Source organism: Magnolia sinica, chromosome 5 (assembly GCF_029962835.1).
Source record: "Magnolia sinica isolate HGM2019 chromosome 5, MsV1, whole genome shotgun sequence".
In the NCBI taxonomy this organism is placed as follows: Eukaryota; Viridiplantae; Streptophyta; class Magnoliopsida; order Magnoliales; family Magnoliaceae; genus Magnolia; species Magnolia sinica.
Genome location: NC_080577.1, coordinates 55,814,627 through 55,827,352, shown reverse-complemented (window position 1 = coordinate 55,827,352; position 12,726 = coordinate 55,814,627). Strand labels below are relative to the sequence as shown.

Genomic DNA, 12,726 nt, shown 5'->3' with positions numbered 1-12,726 from the left:
GTTGGGCATTATTTAGAAATATTTAAAAATAGGGTATATCTTGGAAATATTTAAAAATAGATATATCAAGATACTTTTTAGTTATATAAAAAATAGTTAATGAAATAATCAAAAGATAGGGCTTATTTGGAAATAATCAAAAGCTGTCTTTATTTGGAAATAATTAAAAATATTGGGTATTATTTAGAAAAAAAAATCAAAAGATAATGCCTATTTTGAAATATTCAAAAGAGCTTATTTAGAAATAAATCATTAGTTAGGTGAAGCGTTAGTTAGAAATATTGAACTAACATTGAAAAGATAGGACGTTATTTATAAATAGTCAAAAGATTGGACATTATTTAGAAATATTTAAAAGATAGAGCGTTATTTGAAAATAATCAAAAGATAGGCTGTTATTTAGAAATATTAAAAAATAACGTATTGTTTGGAAATATTTAAAATATAGATATTTAAAATTATCAAGATGTTTTTTAGTAATATAAAAAATAGGAAATAAATGAAAGGTAAGGTACTAATTTGAAATATTCAAAAGATAAGGAGGTATCTAGAAATAATTAAAAGATAAGGGTACTATTTAAAATTTAGCAAAAGTTATGGAAATATTTAGAAATATTATAAAGGTAGAGCTTATTTGGAAGTATTGAAAAGAAGGGCCTATTTGAAAATATTAAAAAATAAGGTGTTATTTGGAAACAAATCAAAAAATTTAAGGTATAATTTAAATATAGGGAAATATGTGTTATTTGGAAATAAATTAAAAGATAGGGATACTATTTAGAAATATTCAAAAGATTAGCATTATTTAGAAATAAATCAAAAGGCAGAGCTTAGTTAAAAATAATCAAAAGATAGGGTGTTATCTTAAAATAATTAAAAGATTGGAAGTTATTTACAAATATTCAAAATAGGGTATTGTTTGGAAATATTTAAAAGATCGATATTTAGAATTAATCTAAAAGATAAGATACTTTTTATTATATAAAAAATAAGGTATTTACACCCAGATCCATAGCTCAAGTGGTAGACTGAGTGAAAGATACCTCGTTTCAACATTTAGGTCTTGGTATCGTTTCCCTAGAGGGGGTGGCTAATAGTGAAGTGTGAACTAACAATGGGTGTACTAACAAGCTAACAAAGAAAATAAATTTTTAAAAAACGGTACTAATTTGAAATATTCAAACGATAGGGAACTATTTAGAAATATTATAAATTTCTAAAGGTAGAGCTTATTTGAAAGTATTGAAAAAATTGAGCCTATTTAGAAATATTTAAAAGTAGGGTGTTATTTGGAAATAAATCAAAAAAATTTAAGGTATAATTTAAATATAGGGATATAATAATACCAAATACAGGTGTTATTTGGAAATAAATCAAAAGATAGAGGTACAATTTAGAAATATTCAAAAGAATCAAAAGATAGGACGTTATTGTTAAAATAATCAAAAGATTGGGCTTATTTGGAAATAATCAAAAGATAGGGTGTTATTTGAAAATAATCAAAAGATTGGGCATTATTTGGAAATATTAAAAAAACTAGGTACTATTTAGAAATAAATCAAAAGAAAATGACTATTTTGAAATATCCAAAAGATTAGCATTATTTAGAAATAAATCAAAAGGTTGAGCATTAGTTAAAATAATCAAAGATAGGCCGTTATTTGTAAATAATCAAAACATTGAGCATTATTTAGAAATATTTTGGAATCAAGATAGATAACCTTTGACATGGGCCATTTTGATGGATAAAAAACATTGACATGCTGGGTCATTTAGTGGATCGAAATTGTTTTTATGATTCGGCTCATTCGGCAATCCAAACTCATCAGTCGATTGAAGCTTCTTTTCATGATCCAAACTCATCATGTGATTGAAGCTGCCTTTCATGATCCAAGGCAATGGATATGCTAAGTTGATCCATGCCTTAAATTTTATAGGACACTTATGTTTTTCCAATGATCCAAACTGTTCATATGATCTAGCCTATTTTTAATGATCAAAACCTTTGACATGCTTTGGCCATTGCAATGGATCAATACCTTTGACGTGCTTTGGCCAAATTAGGGGATTTGGCTTCTTATATCATTTGGCCCCTTCAGCCATCCAAATGCATGATATGATTCGTGCTGCTGTTAGTGATTTAAACTCATCATATGATTGAAGACTCTTTCCATGACCCATCCCAATGGATATGTTAAGTTGATCCATCTATTCATAATATTTAAGGTTGGTTCTTAGTGATCCACATCGTTAATTTTGTAGAACCCTCTTTAGTTTTATAAACGATTCAAATAATAAGGTTTCTTTTTACAGCGATCCAAATTCATATGATTTGGCCCATTTCTATTGATCCAAACCTTAGACATGGGCCATTTCGATGGATAAAAAACATTGACTTGCTTGGGCCATTGAGTGGATCCAAATTGTTCATATAACTCGGCTTATTTGGCAATTCCAACTCATCATATGTTTGAAACTACTTTTCATGATCCAAACTCATCATATGATTGAAGCTGCTTTTCATGATCCAAACTCATCATAACTCATCATATTATTAAAGCTGCTTTTCATGATCCTTGGCAATGGATCTGCTAAGTTGATAAATGCCCAAAATTTTGTAGGACCCTCTTCAGCTTTACAAATTATTCAAACTGTTCATATGATTTGGTGCCCATCTCTACTGATCCTAACCTTTGACATGCTTGGGCCATTTCAATGGATCAAAACCTTTAATGTGTTGGTCCATTTAGTAGATTTGAACTTCTTATATGATTCGGCCCATTTAGCCATCCAAATGCATCATATGATTCGTACTATTGTTAGTGATCTAAACTCGTCAAATGATTGAAGCCTCTTTCCATGACCCATCCCAATGGATATGTTAAGTTGAACCATCTATTCGTACTATTTGAGGTTGGTTCTCACTGATCCACTTCGTTAATTTTGTAGGATCCTCTTCAGTTTTATACACAATTCAAAGAATCAAGTTTCTTTTTACAACGATCCAAATTCATATGATTTGGCCCATTTATAGTGATCCAAACCTTTGACATGGGCCATTTTGATGGATAAAAAACATTGACATGCTAGGTCATTTAGTGGATCCAAATTGTTCATATGATTCGGCTCATTTGGCGATCCAAACTCATCATACGATTGAAACTTCTTTTCATGATCCAAACTCCTAATATGATTGAAATTGCTTTTCATGATCCATTGCAATGGATATAGTAAGTTGATCCATGCCCTAAAATTTGTAGGACCCTCTTTAGCTTTACAAATGATCCATCGTTTTCGTATGATTGCCGCATTTCTAGTGATCCAAACCTTTGACATTCTTGGGCCGTTTCAATGGATCAAAACCTTTGATGTGCTTGGGCCATTTTAACGGATTTGAACTTATATGATTTGGCCCATTCAGCATTCCAAATACATCGTATGATTCATGCTACTCTTAGTGATACAAACTCATCATATTATTGAAGCCTCTTTCCATTACCCATCTGAATGGGTATGTTAGGTTGATCCATCTATTAATAACATTTGATTGTTCCTTTATCGGCTTGGGCTATCTCTTCTTGGCAAGTGAAGGGAAGCGTGCCCCCTCTAATATTGATAGGGGCGATTCAAGTCATTGATGAAATCCCCACCCATTAGTCTCGTATACATGTCAGAGGGGTCTGTTCGGATGCATCAGAACCCCATTCTTTCTCAATTCAAATGTCGGAAGGCGTTAGGTGGGCTTGCGGAATCAGAAAGAATTCCATCGGGTAGTGCGCATGAAGGAATGGTTCCCTCTCCGGCTGCCCTTATCTATCTCAGACGGGGAGCTGTAATGAGAGAAATTCCTTTCCCTTTAGAGTCAGGTTCCTTCACGGCAGGTGTAACTGGGAAGTTTTTTTTTTTGAATAATCCCCACATCTGGAGACCCGCTACACCCGACCCGACACGGTGCTGACTCGACTCGACTCGGTATCTGTGACTGGGTCAGACTCAGTCTGGATTAGTCCATGCTAGACCTTGACTCAGATCTGGTCAGGCATGCTTAACTTGGAACCAAGTTGGGCGAGTCGGGTCAGCCCTTCCACCCTAACTTGGTCTGATTCGACTCGTTGCCTTGTTCTTCACCCTATTTATCAGGAAAAGTTTTTGTTTTTAATCTTCACATTTGGATATTCTTGAAATTTTAACCTTCAATTTTAGTGTTCAACATTAAGCCTATGCCTATCCATTCCTTTCAAGCTTGATCCTGCCCCTATAGGCATATGCTCATGACGCTTAACGACTGAGTTCGATTTTCTCCCCGTGGATTTTTCGATGCACGTGGTTGGCGGGTGATTGCGTGCATTTGTAAGGAATGGTCTCACCTTAAAGGGACGAGGACACCCCGTCACGAGTTTAGGCGAATGACTTTGGTCTTGGGTTTGCTTCCCCACAGACACGAGTTCGTTAAACCATATTGTGGGTCACCGGTCACGAGTTTGGGAGGACAACTTTGGTCGTGGGTTTGCTCCCCACAGACACAAGTTCGGGAGAATGGCTTTGGTCGTGGGTTTGCTCCCCACATACACGAGTTCGATTCCCTTTCCCGTGGATTACCCGTCATGAGTTCGGGAGAATGGCTTTGGTCTTGGGTTTGCTCCCCACAGACACGAGTTCGTTTTCCCTCTCCGTGGGTTACCGGTCACGAGTTTGGGAGAACGACTTTGGTTGTGGGTTTGCTCCCCACAGACACGAGTTCGGGAGAATGGCTTGGTCGTGGGTTTGCTCCCCACAAACACGAGCTCGATTCCCTTTCCCGTGGATTACCCGTCATAAGTTTAGGCGAACGACTTTTGTCGTGGGTTTGCTCCCCACCGACATGAGTTCGAATCCGCTCCCCATGGATTACTTGATGCACGTGGTGTAATAAGGGAAGTTTTTTTTTTTTTTTTAAATTTTTTTTTTTAAAATATTTAAATCCTCACATCTGGAGACTCATGAAACCCTCAATTCTGTGTTCACAATTAAGCTTACGCACGTCCATTCCTTTCAAACTTCATACCGCCCTTATAGGTGTAATTTAGTGATGCTTAACAACTGAATGAGAGCTTCGTCTGTCGATGAATAACGGTTAGACTCCGTTGTTGGCATTACTTTGTTTTTCTCTCATTTCCTATTAGTGAGTTCTGATGTATGCTGTCACTAATAGGGAGACGTTGTATCTGCTGAAAAATAGAGCCCTAATCTAGTAGGGTGCACTATAACGCACTCCGGGTGGCCTTAGCTTCTAACTCTCTTGATTAGATCATCGTATTTTGCGATGCCGACTCCCAAAGCATGGGAGCTACTCATAGACCAGTAGAATTATATTTCAATGATCAAAACCTTTGACGTGCTTTGGCCAATTTATTAGCGGATTTGACTTTTTATATCATTCAGCCCCTTCAGCGATGCAAATGCATGATATGATTCATGCTGCTGTTAGTGATTTAAACTCATTATATGATTGAAGACTCTTAGGAGTTTCAACACATGGTCAAGGGTTCGAGTACCCATTGGTGGTGAAACCCCACTACTGTGTGAGTGTGTGGTGGTGTGCGTGCGTGTTTAAAAAAAAAAAAAAAAAACTCATCATATGATTGAAGATTCTTTCCATGACCCATCCCAATGGATATGTTAATTTGATCCATCTATTCATAATATTTGAGGTTGGTTCTCAGTGATCCACATCGTTAATTTTACATCGTTAATTTTGTAGAACCCTCTTCAGTTCTATAAACAATTCAAATAATAAGGTTTCTTTTTACAGCGATCCAAATTCATATGATTTGGCCTGTTTCTAGTGATCCAAACCTTTGACATGGGCCATTTTGATGGATAAAGGTGATTGACATGCTTGGGCCATTCAGTAGATCCAAATTGTTCATATTACTCGGCTTATTCGACAATTTCAACTCATCATACGATTGAAGCTGCTTTTCAAGATCCAAACTCATCATATGATTGAAGTTGCTGTTCTTGATCCTTGGCAATGGATCTGCTAAGTTGATCCATGCCCAAAATTCTGTAGGATCCTCTTCCTTCAACTTTACAAATGATTCAAACTGTTCATATGATTTGGCCCATCTCTACTGATCCTAACCTTTGACATGCTTGGGCCACTTCAATGAATCAAAACCTTTCATGTGTTGGGCCATTTAGTGGATTTGAACTTCTTATATGATTTCGCCCATTCGGCCATCCAAATGCATCATATGATTTGTGCCGCTGTTAGTGATCTAAACTTATCATACGATTGAAGACTCTTTCCATGACCCATCCCAATCGATATGCTAAGTTGATCCATCTATTCATAATATTTGAGGTTGGTTCTCAGTGATGCACATCGTTAATTTTGTAGGACTCTCCTTAGTTTGATACACAATTCAAATAGTCAGGTTTCTTTTTACAACAATCCAAATTCATATGATTTGGCCCATTTAGATGGATAAAAAACATTGACGTGCTTGGGCCATTCGGTGGATCCAAATTGTTCATATGATTCGGCTCATTCGACGATCCAAACTCATCATATGATTGAAGTTTCTTTTCTTGGATGGGCCATTTCGGCAGATTTGAACTTCTTATATGATTCGTCCCATTCAACGATTCAAATGCATCATATGATTCATGCTGCTTATAGTGATCTAAACTTATCATATGATTGAAACGAAGCCTCTTTCCATGACACATCCCAATGGATATGTTAAGTTGATTCATCAATTCGTAATATTTGAGGTTGGTTCTCTGTGATACACATCTTTAATTTTGTAGGACCCTCTTCGGTTTGATACAGAATTCAAACAATTATGTTTCTTTATACAATGATCCGAATTCATATGATTTGGCCCATTTCTAGTGATTCAAACCTTTTGACATGGGCCATTTCGATGGATAAAGGTGATAGCTTCAATTGAAATCTCTTTTTTATTTTTATTTTTAATTTTTAATTTTATTTTTAATTTTTTTGTCTTGGGAAATGCCATCGAACTAAATAGGTGTTGATTGTATGGCGAGAATTTTGTATGTTTATGAGAAGTGAGGGATTGTCTGATCCCCTACCTTAAATGTATTATCTCTCGAAGTCTTTAGTTTAGAGATGTGGGCCTGACATTTTGATGATTTTAAAGCATTGGTTTTATTATCCCAATCATGGTGAAAAGTTCGTCAGAAAAATGTAAAAAAGTTTCACAGAGTGGAAGATCCTAGCAACCAATCTTTCAAGTATGAATGTTTGCCATCCTATTCTCTTGATTGTCCATTTAGTGGCCACCATTCAAAGGCTTAACATTGTCCCATCTGGGCAATTTTTGTGGCCCCATCCTTGGTCATCAACAAGTTGTATAATTGAGCCATGGGTCTCACTTGTATGGGCGCGGAGCTTGATGCCGCTAACCCTCTTTGTGCTTATATAAGCATTGATCTCTATATGGCATTGGAAATAATTGGTAACTAGCTCTAACCATTGATTGGATTTGACATCCTAAAAATTGTTATGAGTGGAGGAATTTATTCATAGAATATTTTGACCTTTTGCCATTGAATGTAGACTGTTGAGGTATTTCCCTTCGTAACTTTCTATTTGTTAGCTTCTTAGTTTAGACTTGCAATCTTTTCTTGTTCAAGATATTTTGTGCCTAGGTCAATTGCAATTGGCCTGTTTTCAAGGATCCAATCCATTCATAGGGTAGACATAGTATTCAATGACCTAAACTATTTATACGATTGAGCTAATTTTTAGTGATCCTTAGTGGTGTCTTATAATAGGGCGCTTATTTTGTATTCCAAATCATTTGCACAATTGGGCTTGTTTTCCATGATCCAAACCTTAATATCACGTAGACCATTTCCAGTGGTGAAAACTATGCATAAGTGTCCAATTTGAATGATCTAAGCCATTGATATGATTGGGCTCATTTTCTCCAATTCGGACTATTCATATGGCTGACCCAACTCATAATATGGTTAGGTCTATTTACAATGATCTAAATTGCTCATATGATTTGGCCTATCTCTAGTGATCCAAACCTATGATATGATTGAGCCATTTCAGTGGATCCAAACTATTCATATGATTGGGCTCATATTTGTTGATCAACATGCTTGATATGTTAAGTTGATACATATCTTTCATTTGATCGAGTTGGTTCACAATGGTTAATATTTCTATATTCTAGGGCCCTTATTCATTGCTTTAAAATTTTCAAATGATTAGACTTGTTTTCAATCCAAACCATTCATTTGATTGCTTCATTTATGTAAACCAAACCATCTATAGAGTTAGTCTTGTGCTCAACAAATTAATTTTTGGGTGCCTCATGTACAAAAAATCGTTAGTGATTCAAATTGTTCTTATGATTGGCCTTGTTTTTAGTCACACAAAAATTTTATATGTTTGTACCTATTCACGAGATTAAAGTCATTTGTATAATTGTCTGTTTTAAGTGATCTAAACTCCTTCATTTGATTGGAGTAAACTCCGTCCCTTGTTTACTAAGCCAATGAATGAAAGTTTCATACTCGTTGTTGGGTTGCACAAGCACAAAAATTCATTATGGGAGGAGTAATCTTGGAAAATCATTGTGCTCATTTTCAACAACCCTGCTAATCATACGATTGACAAGTTTTTGGTGATTTAAGCTGTTAATATGGTAGAGTCTGTTTCCGTCAATCTCAGCCGTTCATCTGGTTTGGCTTGTTTTGTGACACAACCCTTGGTGGATCTGTAATTGCGGTTTCACTCATTAGAGACAATTGAATGCATGAGTCATGCACAATGGGCCCATTTTCAATTATTCAAGCCATTAATTAATCTCTTGTTTCATTTTTCCTGGTAGAAACCGTTCCTATGGTTGGGTCCCTTTGTAGTGACCTAAACCATTAATCATGTAGCTCGCTTCTAATGATGCAAACTATTTATAAGCAGGTCCCATTTTTGCTAACCAAATCATTTATAAAGATGGGCCTATCTATTGAAATGCTTGTGCCATTTGAAGTTATCCTATTGAGCTAACCTTCTAAAATGCTTGGGTTGGTTGGAGTCAATCAAATCATTCATATTGTCGGCTCTTTTTAAGTGATCTAAACCCTCTATATAATTCAAGCCATTTTAGTGATCCACACCCTTCGTATTATTGAGCTAACCTTCTAAAATGCTTGGGTTGGTTGGAGTCAATCAAATCATTCATATTGTCGGCTCTTTTTAAGTGATCTAAACCCTCTATATAATTCAAGCCATTTTAGTGATCCACACCCTTCGTATTATTGAGGATGTTTGTAGTGATCCAAATTAGTTAATATCCTAAGGTCCATGGTTTAACAATCCAAGCAGACTTATCCGAACCCTTAACTCGTCTTATTGTTGGGGCTCTTTTTAGTCATCTAAATTAATTGACGTTTTAAGGCTCATGTTCATTAATCTAACCAAATGATCTATAGCCCATGTTGGCTGGATTGGTCCGCCACTAATGTCAACCATGAATATTATGTTAAGGCCCATGTCTAGCGATTCAAATAGGCAGTGTGATACAAACCTCGATGGATCTGTAATTGTGTTTTCACCCATTTGAGGCAAGTGCACAAATCATGCAAATGGGCCTATTTTCAATTATCCAAACTACTATTATCTCCTGCTCCATTTTTACTGGTAGAAACCATTCTTATGGTTGGTTCCTTTGTAGTAATCTAGACCGTTAATCACTCGCTTCTAATGATGCGAGCTACTTATAGGAATGATCCCACTTTCATTAACCAAGCCATTTGTAGGATAAGCTAACCTTTTGAAATGCTTTGGCCATTCAAAGTGATACAATTAGGCCAAACTTTTAAAATGCTTGGGTTGTTTGGAGTGATCTAAATTGTTCATATTAGTGGTTCTTTTTAAGTGGTCTAAATCAAGCTTTAAATCATCTGTGATTTGTTTATGTTAAGTCAATTTTTTTAGCATGTTGGATGATCTTTGCAAGCTATGAGTCAACTTAGCAATTCTACAACCTGAGGGAACTAGCTTACTAAACTATTAATATTTTTCCGGTTAACTGATGTGTTTCTTAGTGTTTAGGAAGGAATGCAACTTTTTCTCTAATGAAACTTTTTAAGCTCGAAGTTAGCAATTTGCAACATGATGGAACTAGCTTGCCATATTTTCTATATTTTTTAGGTTATAGTGATATGTTTATAATTAGAGCAGATGACAAAATGCACTTTGTTTCTTAACGAATCCTTTTTCATGGCATGTTCCTAATGAAATTTGTTTCTTTTTCATCTAATTTTGATAGGCACCTCACCGGTTTATGACAATTGTTCTTTTATGCTTATTATATCTCCAAAAGAACTCAATTAGGCTGTTCTTTTGTCTCATGCTTTATCTATTGTTTTAATCACAACATTTTTAATTTTTTTTATTTTTTTTTGTTTCAGCTTCTTTGCATTCAAGCATTTTGTTAGATTTACTAAGAGAACGATGAAGCTTGTTGGTTTCCATCATATTCATCAGGGTTTTAATTCTTCTATGAGTGAGATTTTTCTTAACACTTTTCTTGTTATTAATTGATTATGGAATTATTGTTTTGAATTTTAGGGATCTTATTTGATTATATTGGGGGTTGATATGTGGAGACTCTATTATTCCCTTTTAGTTATAATACCATGTAGTTACCATTTGTGATGATTCAACATATGTACTTGTTGTTTTTTTCTTTTTTCTTTTTTACTTGTCCATCATGTTTGTTTGCCTCTGCTTGTTTCAATGGTTTGCTAGTTTTAGTCAATTACTTTAAAGATACACTATTAGAATTATGTGAATAGTTTTTCATTTATATGAAGGGGAATAGTTTCTATGATAATGTTACATTCAATTTATTAGCTATAGTTGTAGATTGTAAGTTAATTTTTTATGGTACACTAGATTAAATTATCCAATTAGTAGAGGTGATTTGGTGTCCCTTGGACTTATGTTCGGTGATACAAATCATTATTATGGTAGTGTGTGTTGGGTGATCTAAACCATTCATATGATGTTGCCAGTTTTCATTATCTCAAACTTTTAATTTAAAATGCATGGATCATTTCAAGTGATCCAATCCATTCATGTGGTTGGTTTGTAGTGATCCAAAGCCTTAATACGATTGGGGGCATTTTCAGTTTATCCAAACTCTTCGTATGATTTAGGTTGTTTCTAGTGATTCCTATGATTCAATCTTCATTTTGCAATTGAATGTAGATTGTTTAGGTATTCCAGTTTTTAAGTATCTATTTGTGAGTTGCTTATTCTATATTTGCGATATTTCTTGTTTGAGATACTTGGTGCATGGGTCAACCGTGCTAATGATTGATTCAAATATTAGATATCCTATATATGATTGGGGGCCTTGTTTAGTGTTTCGAGCCTTTCATATAATGGGGCATGCTTTAATGGTCAATTCTTATGATTGGCCTGTTTCCAATGATTGATATGTTAAGGCATGTTTTTAGTAATCTAATTGGTTGATGTGATACATCCCATGGTGGATGTTGAATTGTGATTTTTCACATGTAAGAGATCGGTACACGAATCATCAATGGTGGACCATTTTCAATTATCTAAGTTAATGTTTCCCAACCCACTATGAATGCTACAAATTGATCATATGATTGAACTCATTTTAATTATCTAAGCCATTCTTACTGATTGGGCCTACATTTTGTGATTCAAATCGTTAATATTATAGGGTGCTTGCTATCTTTATAAAAAGTTAAGGTAGGGCCTATTTTCAGTGATCCAATTAATGTGGTAGGGCTTGTTTTCAATGATTTAATGGTTAATATTGATTAGGAACATTTTCACCCATACGGATATTTGATATGGTTGGGCCATTCCAAGTGATTCAAATCGTTCATTTGATTGGGTCTGCTGTAAGTGATCAGAACCCTTTATATCATTGTGGCATTTTTTGCGATCTAAACCCTTCATCTAATTGAGGTCATTTCAATGATCTAAACCAATATATGCTGAGGCCTGTGTTCACCAATCAATTCCGTTAATTATTAATAGCCCTCATTGGATGTGGTAAGGACAAAAATTGTTAGTGGAGCAATGTTGACATATAATATTTCAATCTTTTAGAGTTAAGTGTGGAGTGCAGTTATTTTTCTGGACTAGGAACATTTTCACCCATACAAATATTTGATATCGTTGGGCCATTCCAAGTGATTCAAATCGTTCATTTGATTGGGTCTACTATAAGTGATCAGAACCCTTTATATCATTGTGACATTTTTTGCGATCTAAACCCTTCATCTAATTGAGGTCAATTTAATGATCTAAACCAATATTTGTTGAGGCCTGTGTTCACCAATCAATTCCGTTGATTATTAATAGCCCTCATTGGATGTGGTAAGGACAAAAATTGTTAGTGGAGCAATCTTGACATATAATATTTCAATCTTCCTAACATATGTGTAATGTGCATGGGAGATGCAGGGTCAATTAATCACCCCTTCATTCATTGCATGTTTGCTTGAATGATGTGGGACTACTTTCTCAATGCTCTCCATACAAGCTTAGGTGAAGTCGAATTTTGTTGTGGACCTTCTATGGTCTTGGCATTCAGGAGGGGTGGGAAAAGTGGGAAAAGCTTTGTGGAGATTGCTTTTATATAGGAGATGTTTTCAGAATAGGAGTTCTTCGCATGTTGTGGTTGTTAGGGAAATTAAATGTATTTTTGG

At 35.1% G+C, this 12,726-nt stretch overlaps 1 long non-coding RNA gene across 2 annotated transcripts in view; it reads left to right on the top strand.

Moving 5' to 3' along the window:
• LOC131246054 (uncharacterized) overlaps nt 1-10,682 on the top strand; it is a 59,579-nt gene extending 48,897 nt beyond the window's left edge. For both annotated transcript variants that reach the window (XR_009171131.1, XR_009171132.1), the window contains one exon: nt 10,441-10,682. This is a non-coding gene — a long non-coding RNA (uncharacterized LOC131246054). The remainder of the gene's footprint in view (nt 1-10,440) is intronic.
• The last annotated feature ends 2,044 nt before the right edge of the window (nt 10,683-12,726 follow it).